Source organism: Castanea sativa, chromosome 10, assembly GCF_040712315.1.
Source record: "Castanea sativa cultivar Marrone di Chiusa Pesio chromosome 10, ASM4071231v1".
NCBI lineage: Eukaryota > Viridiplantae > Streptophyta > Magnoliopsida > Fagales > Fagaceae > Castanea > Castanea sativa.
This window is the reverse complement of record NC_134022.1, coordinates 4,681,103-4,690,962: the sequence shown is the minus strand read 5'-3', so window position 1 is coordinate 4,690,962 and position 9,860 is coordinate 4,681,103.

Below are 9,860 nucleotides of genomic sequence, written 5' to 3'. Positions count from 1 at the left end.
TTTTTTTTTTTTGAATAATGTTTAAAAATGAAATAGAGATAGTGTTCTAATTTCCAGACAGAATGGAGAAGAGAAAGGAAAAACACTAAAACTTAGGAACAGTAAATTACTATTTTAATTATTTTGTATTTTTTAATTTAAAATTATTTAACTAAAAGATAGGGGTATTTTAAAGAGTTTAGGAATCCATGTGAAAATTTTTTTGTACGCAAAATGATAAAACCCAAATACAAAATCTATTATTAGTAAGAGCATTAGCATTGGGGGTGTAAACACCTCCCAATTGCTATTTTACCAATTGGAACCTTAAAAACCCCCCACATCCAAGTATGTCAACTTTTTTTTTTTTTTACATCCTAGCTACAATAAGTATGGGTATTTAGAACTTACTATAGCAAGTATGTATAAGTAAAATAATATTATTTTCTCTCTCCTCGGTTGCTTTTCACTCTCTAAGACTCTCTTTTCTCTTCTTCTTTTCTCAACCTTACTCCCCGTCTCTAACTATTCTCTCATCTTCTCTCTCACATTTCTTTCTCTATTTCTAACTCTATTCTTTTCTTCTTCTTTTCTTCTCTCTCACTGGTTGTTTTCTTGTCGTTTACTTGATTTTTTGGCAGTGGATCAAAGGGGTTGTAGATCGGGTCTTGCGATTTGGGTGGTGTGGGCATGTCATGGGTTTGTCGTGGGTGTGCTCGCCGTTTGCTCGCCGTGTATTTGCTTGCCGTTGGTTTGCTCGCCGTGGGCCGTGGATTTGCTGCCATCGATCTGGGTTTGCTTGCCGTGGGTCTAGGTTTGGATTTAGCTCACTGTGGTGGAGACTGTGGATTGCTATTTTTTTTTTTTTTTGTGTTGAATGGTGGTGGTGATGGTGGGTTGCTGGTGGCAATGGTGTCAGGTATGTAGTGCAGCGGTGGCAGGCTAGTGGTGGTGGTGGTGTTAGTAGATTTGTGGTGGTTCTTGTACATAAAGAATGAGAGAGAAAGAATAAATAAAATTAGAGAAATGGTAAATAAAGACTAAAAAATGAATATTTAACTGAAGTGATTAAAGAATAGAAACTAGGATGTAGGGTGTTTATAAAATGAGTTGGTATAATAAATAAATTAACTTTCTAGATGGTAAAATAGAGACTAGGTTAGAAACTTGAATGCTAGTGCTCTAATATAGATAGATATATAAATTAGGTATAATTAATAAGGTATAGTATAATAGTAATTTTTTTTAGAGAGTTTTAACTTATAATGGCCGCTCTTGATAATTGCTCTTTATTATTAGATTATGACACCAATCAGTTTTTTTGTGTAGGCGGAAATTGACTTATTTTTTTGCTAAAAAATAATTTTTTTTTTTTTTTTTTTTTTTTTGCTTTTTTGAGAAGGAGTAAAAAATAAGTTAATAACTAATTTCAATTGAGCGTAATATAAGAAGCTTCTCATATAAGTTTTACCTAAACTTTTTCCTAATTTGTTTTGTTACGTTTGGAGAGCTAGTATGCGACACGTCGGCCACGATAAGCACGTGATAGTGTGAACGGAGAGAAATAAATATATAATCATTGTCGACTCATATCATATGTCGAATGAAAGAAGCATGTGCGTATTATTATCACTGTTTGCTCCACTCCACGCAACTAAACTGAATTTTAAACTAGTGCGGACATGAAATACCTAATATATCCTTTGTTCTTTTTTTGTTCCACGACTCTTTGTCCTTTTCCCCAGAACATGGGCTTTGATTTAATGGTCCTACTCCATATTTTCTTTCTACCTCCATGGTGGACAGTTGGTATATGCCACCCTATTTTATACTTATGCTTTCCACATAACGTGGATGTGATTGAGTTTTTCTATACAACCTTGTAATTGCAAATTTGCAACTTAAAATAGTAATTATATATATAGATAAAAAAAAATTGTAATATAATAGAGAAGTAAAGGATGTAAATATGTACTTCAAGTAGGCGATGACATTGCCCGTATTTAAGGTTTTGATGAAATAATGAAGGGCAAATTAGAAGAATTTGAATTTTGGGGTATTTTTTATTTCTATATTTATATTTATATTCTATATTATTATTTAGGTGACTTCTCTTATTTGAATTCTTTATTTTCATGGTTTTAAATTTTAAAATACTCTGATCCTATTTATTTACAAGTTTTCAACTCATGAGAGATAAATACTTAAAATAAAACTTCTATACTTCAACAATACACTAACCCAAGTAATGTACATACCATTAAATACAATTCTTAAAGTTTAACTTCATTTATGTCAATCTTATCTTTTACATATGAAGCTAATTGTGGTCCCTTATCCTTTATTTGGATGCACTTAATTAGATTTATTTTTCTCAATCTCAATCTCATCTGTTTTTGGTTTCGCCTAACTTCCGATCTCACCCACATCCATTTTTATTTATTTATATTTTAAATGCAGTTTAAAGATAATTACTAATTTACTACCGTTCAAAAATGTTAGATACAATTTCTTGGTTTTAAATGTAGTTGATAAATCCTAAATTTAAGCTCTTTTTAACTTTTTTATGGATCTATAGTAGGTGGCTAAAATTTAAGATTATAAATAATTTGATAATAAATAATAAATAAATAAATGAAAAAAAAAATTGAAACACACACGCACATATATAGTATGTATGTATGTTTCAATTTTTTGCTTTTTAAGGAATCGAAACTTTTGTTATGAGCCTTTCCTAAAAACCAAAGATAAAATAAAAAATAAAAAAGGTGAGTTTTTCCTGTAGCAATAATAATAATAATAATAATAATAATAATAATAATAATAATAATTCTACTTATGAAACTGATTGTGATCCTATAGTTATCCAGTGACGGGTTATGAATTTTTTTCAAAGTGGTCATTAAGAAACTTAAATCATACAAACTCTAATAAAAAGATAACTTCATATATTGATTAAAAAAATTATGTAAATATATAAAGTCTTACAATTTTGTTGTACATGTTTTCTTATTTTGAAATTATTACATGATAATCTCACTATTAATACTGCAAGTTACATATTTTTCAAAATTTTAGTTAAATAAAAATTTTCTTGGATTTTTCTTTTTATTTGTAAGGGCTTAATATATTGTTAAGAGAACCAAAGTTTAAGGAAAAAATTTGACTACAAACCTAGTTGTAGTCTAAGACTAAAACTCTCACTAAATAAATTAACATGACTACATATTTTGAAAATATAACTATTGAATTGCATGTTCTTTATGTTCTTAAATCACATGTTAAATTTCATGTCAATTGGATGTTATTTACTATTCTATCCCTAAAATTATTTTTTATTTATAGTTTTAGACAACAAAAAATCAAAATTTAAACATTTTGTTGATGACATAATTATTGATCTTTGATCTTCTTGAAGTTTTGTAAGCATGTAGGATATAAGAAGAAAAAAAATTGTAATTTCAACGGTGGATTTGTCAAAATTCACATCTAATAAAAAATTATTGAGTGAAGTTGTAGGCTTAGTCTACAACAAAGTTTATTGCCAAACTTTATCCTAAAGTTTAATTATGATGGGCTTAAAAAAAATTAGGGTGGTCACAAAATCTTCTTTTTAAAGGTAAAAAAATTATAAAATTTTTAAAATCTATATATAATAATTGATTTTTTTTTCCAGGTTAGGACCAACTTAGCTCCAATGTGCAGCCAGCCTTGTAGTTATTCGTAACAACTGTTCTAGGTGTTGATGCCCATTTTTGCAAATCCATACCCAAAAGCCTATGAAGAAGAAAGCCAAATAAGTTGCAAAACGCAAAAGTCCATACGGGGGAAAGCCCAATGAAAAGCAAGGCCCAAATGACCCACCAAGAAGACCAAAGAGCAAGAGAGGTCCAAAGGAAGAAATGCAAGGGAAAGTGATCTGCAGCAGAATACAAATCTGCCGCAGAATACAGCTTTGCCGCAGAATATAGTTCTTGGGCAGAATGGCTTCGGCAGATTGGACCCAAGACCCTATTGATCCAATCAACATTGTTTGGCCCACAAAGGCCCAAATCCTTTTGTATAAAGAAGATAGGCGTGAAAGCTAATATGAAAAAACAAGATGAAAAGGAACAAGGAACGGCAAGAAGTGTCAGCAGCAAGAATCACGTGAAGGAAAAAAAAGTCAAACCTAAGGAAATGACAAATACAGCAGGAAATGCATGAAGAAATAAGACAAAAAACACGCAGCAGAACGAAACAAAACTAATCTGCTACGGCAGAAATGGTGTGGGAATGAAAGGAGACAAAAACAGAAGACGATAGAGCAAGTACAGAAGGGTCAGGGCATCACCAACCTGTACCCAGCCAATACAAGGGAAGTGGGCCCACGGTCAAGAAGATTCAGAGGGTGTGGTTTGGTGGTGGGGAAAAAAGGGGTCTATGTTTGGTTTCCTGCCACAACTTCTTTTGGGAGTATACCTTACTGGGATGGTATCTTATCTAAAAGAAGTAGTAGATGGTTGGGACCGTTTGATGCATGCCATAGAGCTAGGTAGTGAGGTAGCCCAATCCTTACCCGTTTGAACCTAGAGATAGAGGTATACAGCAAGAACAAAAACATAGGAATTTTATCGTGAAATGAGTAATGGTGCAGCAAACAAACTGAGCAATGACAGTGGTTGGGGCAACCAATGGGTTAGTGGGTAGTCTTGAATGGATGCCCACAACAAACCAAAAACAATTGGTGAAGCCCTAGGGGTAAAAAAAAGAAATCCCATTGAATTTGCTCACTATAAAAGGAGAAGGGGGAACCCATGAGAAGAGGCAGTAAGCACGGGAGACCCAATAGAAAAGGGACCCAAGAGAGGAAGCACCTAAAGGAAAAGACCCAAGTGAGAAAAAAAACTTATGGCAAAAGAGTAGTAAGGAAACTAAGAGTAGTAAGGAAACTAAGAGTAAAAAAGAACGGAGACAAAGAAAGAAAGTGGTAAAAAGAAGAGAGAAAACGCGGCAGGAATATGGGCATGCATCAATAGACTATCTTTTCCCTCCGTCTTAGCAAACCCACTCTTTGAAGTCTCCAAAAAGTAATAGCTAGTAGCCATTTAGGCCTATTCTCTAAAATGCACAACTTTGATGGCAGGAACCAATAACAAGGTTGTTTAAGTTGGGGTTTGGGCTCCTTCTTGGTTTACTTATTCTATGGGAAAATTCAATACTTCATTTCAATTGCAAATATATTTGATTTCTCTCGTTATAACTTATATCTGCTGTATTTAGTCAATCTGCGGTAGCACGTTTTTATCACGTCTGCTGCATCGGTTGTCCTGTTGTGGTATCTTTACTTGTTGTACTAGTTATTCTGCTGTAGCACATATTTATTGTATTTACCGTGTTAGCTATGATACTAGCTAAACCTTTCCTGCCGAAACTTTCTTCTTTATTTTTGTTATTACGTGTTTTAGTTTTGACCTATTATCCTGCCATAAGTATAGATATATATATATATATATATATATATATATATATAGACACACACACACACACACACACACACACACATAACTTATTTCTCATGTTCTGCAGAATATATTTTATAGATGTATATGTGTATACGTATAAGTATATTTATGAATATATGTATGTATATATTTGAGAATATGCTAACCCATGTAAGCTAACACTTACTTGATTGGTATTTTCTTGGGGTTTTAGATTTGTTTACGTTCAGGAAGTGGAAAAGTATTTTTGCAAAAAATGAAGAGTAGTCATTCACAGCAGAGAGCTTTATTGCACAACAGAAGGCTTTACAACAGACGGCTTTAATGCACAGTAGACAGCTTTATTACACAGCAGGTGACTTTACAGCAAACAGTTTTACTGCGCAGCAGACAGTTTTACTGCATAGTAGAAAAGTAAGACTTGCGGCAAAAACTGGAGAAAGGTTCTTTCTGCGGAGGAAATAAAGGATATGCCCATTTTGCAGCGTCTTCCCTTGGGCTTGAACTCATCGTTTGCACACAAGCCGGACCAAGGAGGGTTACTATTGGACCGGTCCCAACTCCCCGATCTAGAAAACTTTACGGCCAAGTGCAGCAGGAGGCGGCTCAATCCAACATTTGCAAAAAAGGCCCACACACTAGGTTTCACCTAACACTACCAGTCTACCATACACTTCCATTTTTATTTCAATATTTTTTAAAGGCAGTCCAAAAATAATTACTAATTTACTACCTATCAAAAATGTTATCTACAGTTTCTTGGTTTTAAAGGTGGTTGCTAATTCTTGAATTTACGTTATTTTTAAAATTTGTTAGGTATGTGTAGTGATTAGCTAAATTTTAGGATTAAAAATAAGTTGATAACTCCCGTAGATAAAAAAATAAAAAGTAAAAATAATAGTCTTTCCTTTAACAATTTTTTTTAATTTATATATATATATATATATATATTCTATACTATCTATAAGAGAATTCCCCTATTTGAAATGGACTTAAATATGGTTCAAGAATAATCTCATTAATGATGGACAACTTCTCTTCGAAATAGGGTCATAAATATCAAGTAAATAACATATTTCATTTTGAAATAAAAAAGAGAACTCTTAAAATTTAGGGTTTTTTTTCCCTTTCACGTTCATCTTTTTATTCCCTAAAATTTAGCATTTTTAATTCATTTTTCATCATAATAAAACGAGAAGTGCTACGTCCACAACATTTTCACTACAAATCATAAGTGATAGGTTGTTATTGGTTTTGATTTGAATTCACAACTTAAATTACTTTTTTACCCACCATAACAACCAATAACAACATGCTACTTATGATTTGTTGTGAAAATATTGTGGACATAGTATTTCTCTAATAAAATACCCCTGATTTAAAAAATAAAAAACTAAGAAAACTCCTAAAATTTAGCATTTTTTCCCCCCACATTCATCTTATTTTTCCTACCCAAACTTTTCTCTATATTACTACACCACTTTTAAATAGACGTTTAAAAAAGAAATTACAGTTATTATTTATATCTAAAGTTTGTCATTGTTTTTTGAAAAAAAAAATGTTTCTAAATTACAATAGATACAAATTATTAATCTTTACCCAAAAAAGTAGAAGAGCCTCTGAGCACACCTCTGAGCATGTGTAACACGCGTGCTTAGATGCTATATATATGTGTAAGAACCTTTCCTATGGGGGTGTGCATGGGTCGGGTTGGGTCGGGTTGAACCCATGGGTTGGACAATATTGTAGAGTAAGAAATACACCTGTAGGTTGAGACAAAGCAAAAACATTTAAAAATCAGCCAAAAGAAAACTAAGAAATCAACAAAGCAAAAGCTAAACATTGATCCACCACAATAAGAGAGATAAACAGATAGAGTGAGTGACAGAGAGAAAACATTGAGAAACTTTACCTAACACTGGAAGAGAGAGATACCACCGGAAAGATAGAACCACCGCCGAGGCGGTGATAATAGCTGATGGACGGCAGTGGCTCAGTAGAGGGAGAGAGTGTTAGAGTTCAAATGTGAGTAAAGTGTGAGAAACTGAGAGTGGAGGGGAAGAGGGAGACGGCACATTAGGTTTACTGATTGTGAACTAATAGAAATAGGATTTTATATATGATAGGAGGAAACAAAGAAAGTGCTCTAAAGCTGGTTTTAAAAAAAAAAAAAAAATTATTATATATATATATATATGATAGTAGGAGGAATCAAGGAAGTTCCCTACAGCTGGTTTAAAAAAAATATATTAAATATATAATATATATTTAAAATATATAATTAAAATATGGGTGGGTCGGGTTGGGTTTGGCGGGTTTGTAATTTTATGACCCAAACCCAACCCAACCTGACCCGCTATAAAAAAAAAATTTGTAACCCAACCCAACCCACCAAGCCCTAAAAACCGACCCAACCCGGCGGGTTGGGTCGGGTCAGGTTGGGTTTGGTGGGTCGGTGGGTTTTCTGCACACCCTTACTTTCCTATAACAAAAAGAAGTGTGTGTGTGTGTGTGTGTGTGTGTGTGTGTGTGTAAACATGAGAGTCTTTCTTATAAAAAGAATTAATACTACCAATAGTTAGGGATCGATTGAGTTACAAGTGAATACACACATTTTTTAAATGTCATAGTTTATTTAAGCGCGCAACAAAATTTCATAATATTCTCATAATATGTGAAGGTTTCAAATCATCACAACTAAAAAAAAAAACTTTTATATAAGAAATGGGTGTTCAATTCTTTGACTAGGCTTAAAATATTATTGTGAAATTTTGTTATGTGTATTTTAAGAAATAGTAACTAATTCCAAACAATATGACTATCGAACAGTTGTATTATGCATAATATTCGTAACTTCGCCTAATATAACTGTTCGATAATTCTAACTATTTAATATTATTTCAATTTTTTAGGTTTTAATACACTCTATTTGTGATTAGAAAAGGTTTATTGCGCTTAATGTGTATGCATGTGTAACCAACACCTATAAATTTATTTAATTTTATGTAGAAATGAGTTTGGAAAATACACCTACAGCTCATGACAATGACATAGAACATAGTCAACAATGATGGAGATATTATTCTTGCATTAAAAGACAATGAACACAGAGATGTTCGATTGGCAAGATGTCGTGCCAATTACTCAAGACAAAGACAACAAACTTTGGATGATGAATACTATCTTACCCTGATTTTTGCTATGTTTTGGCATTATTCTCCAACTGTTGAGGGTATTTCACTTGGCAACTCATGTTTGATGCAAAAAATGTATGACATGTGGACAACGCTAAGGTGGGGGCGTGTGTGAGCGAACTTCCTTAATTATATTCATCTTTAGGAGACGCCACTAACCATTGGAATTCTAAGGTGTGATTAGTCATTTAAGTCTACTCAATTTTATTTCCTAAATTAACTAAGAAAACCCTAAGGGCTCCTAAGCTTAAATATAAAATAACGAAATGTCTTGAACCAAAAGACATAGATCCGAAAGCTTGGTTACGTGTGAGAAAAATGTTAAACACCTCACAATTTATTCAAAATGATAGTGCCTAGTTTAGAATTTAATCTTAAACATCACCATTTGAATAACAACTTAAAATATTTGTCATTTGGTTTTAAAAAGGAATGATATGTATGTACATGTGAAATGAAACAATGATCAAGCTTATCCTATAATGACATGTAATCTATCCTAGAATGACAAGTGGGAATGATGTGTGAAATCTAGACTAAGATGACATGTAAAAATGACATGTATAATCTATCCTAAGATGGCTTGTGAGAATGATGTGTGAAATCTAAGCTAAGATGACATGTAATCTATCCTAGAATGAATGAATGATATGTATAATCTATCCTAAGATGACATGTGAGAAGTGACATGTATTGATCATAGGATGACATGTGATAAATAACATGTATCTATCCTAAAATGACATGTATAATATATAACATGTGATCTATGGATGACGTGTGAGCATGTAGACATGTATAAAATGCATGGGCATGTGAGCAATTTTTAGAAAAGATAATTAAAAGGGTATAGCTAAACATGCAATAGCATGACTTATTCAGGAAAGGTAAATTGACTTCTTAAATTAAATATAGCTCACCTGACTCCAAAGCATATCCTAACATTTCAGACCAAGTGTAATTTTGCAATCATTTCCCAAAGTATTTTAACTCACGCAAAAGAAACACATAAATAACAAGAAAAACAAATGTTAAATTCTTATAAAGTGCAAAAATAATGTCATTTGACAAATTTTTTATTTTTAAAGGAAAAGCATTTCATTTTGGCACAAATGAGGTTGGAAATGCATTTTTGAGACTTCAAGGGCCTTTGTGCAAATTCTTGGGAATTTTGGAAGTCATTTTGTAAATTTATGAAAAGATT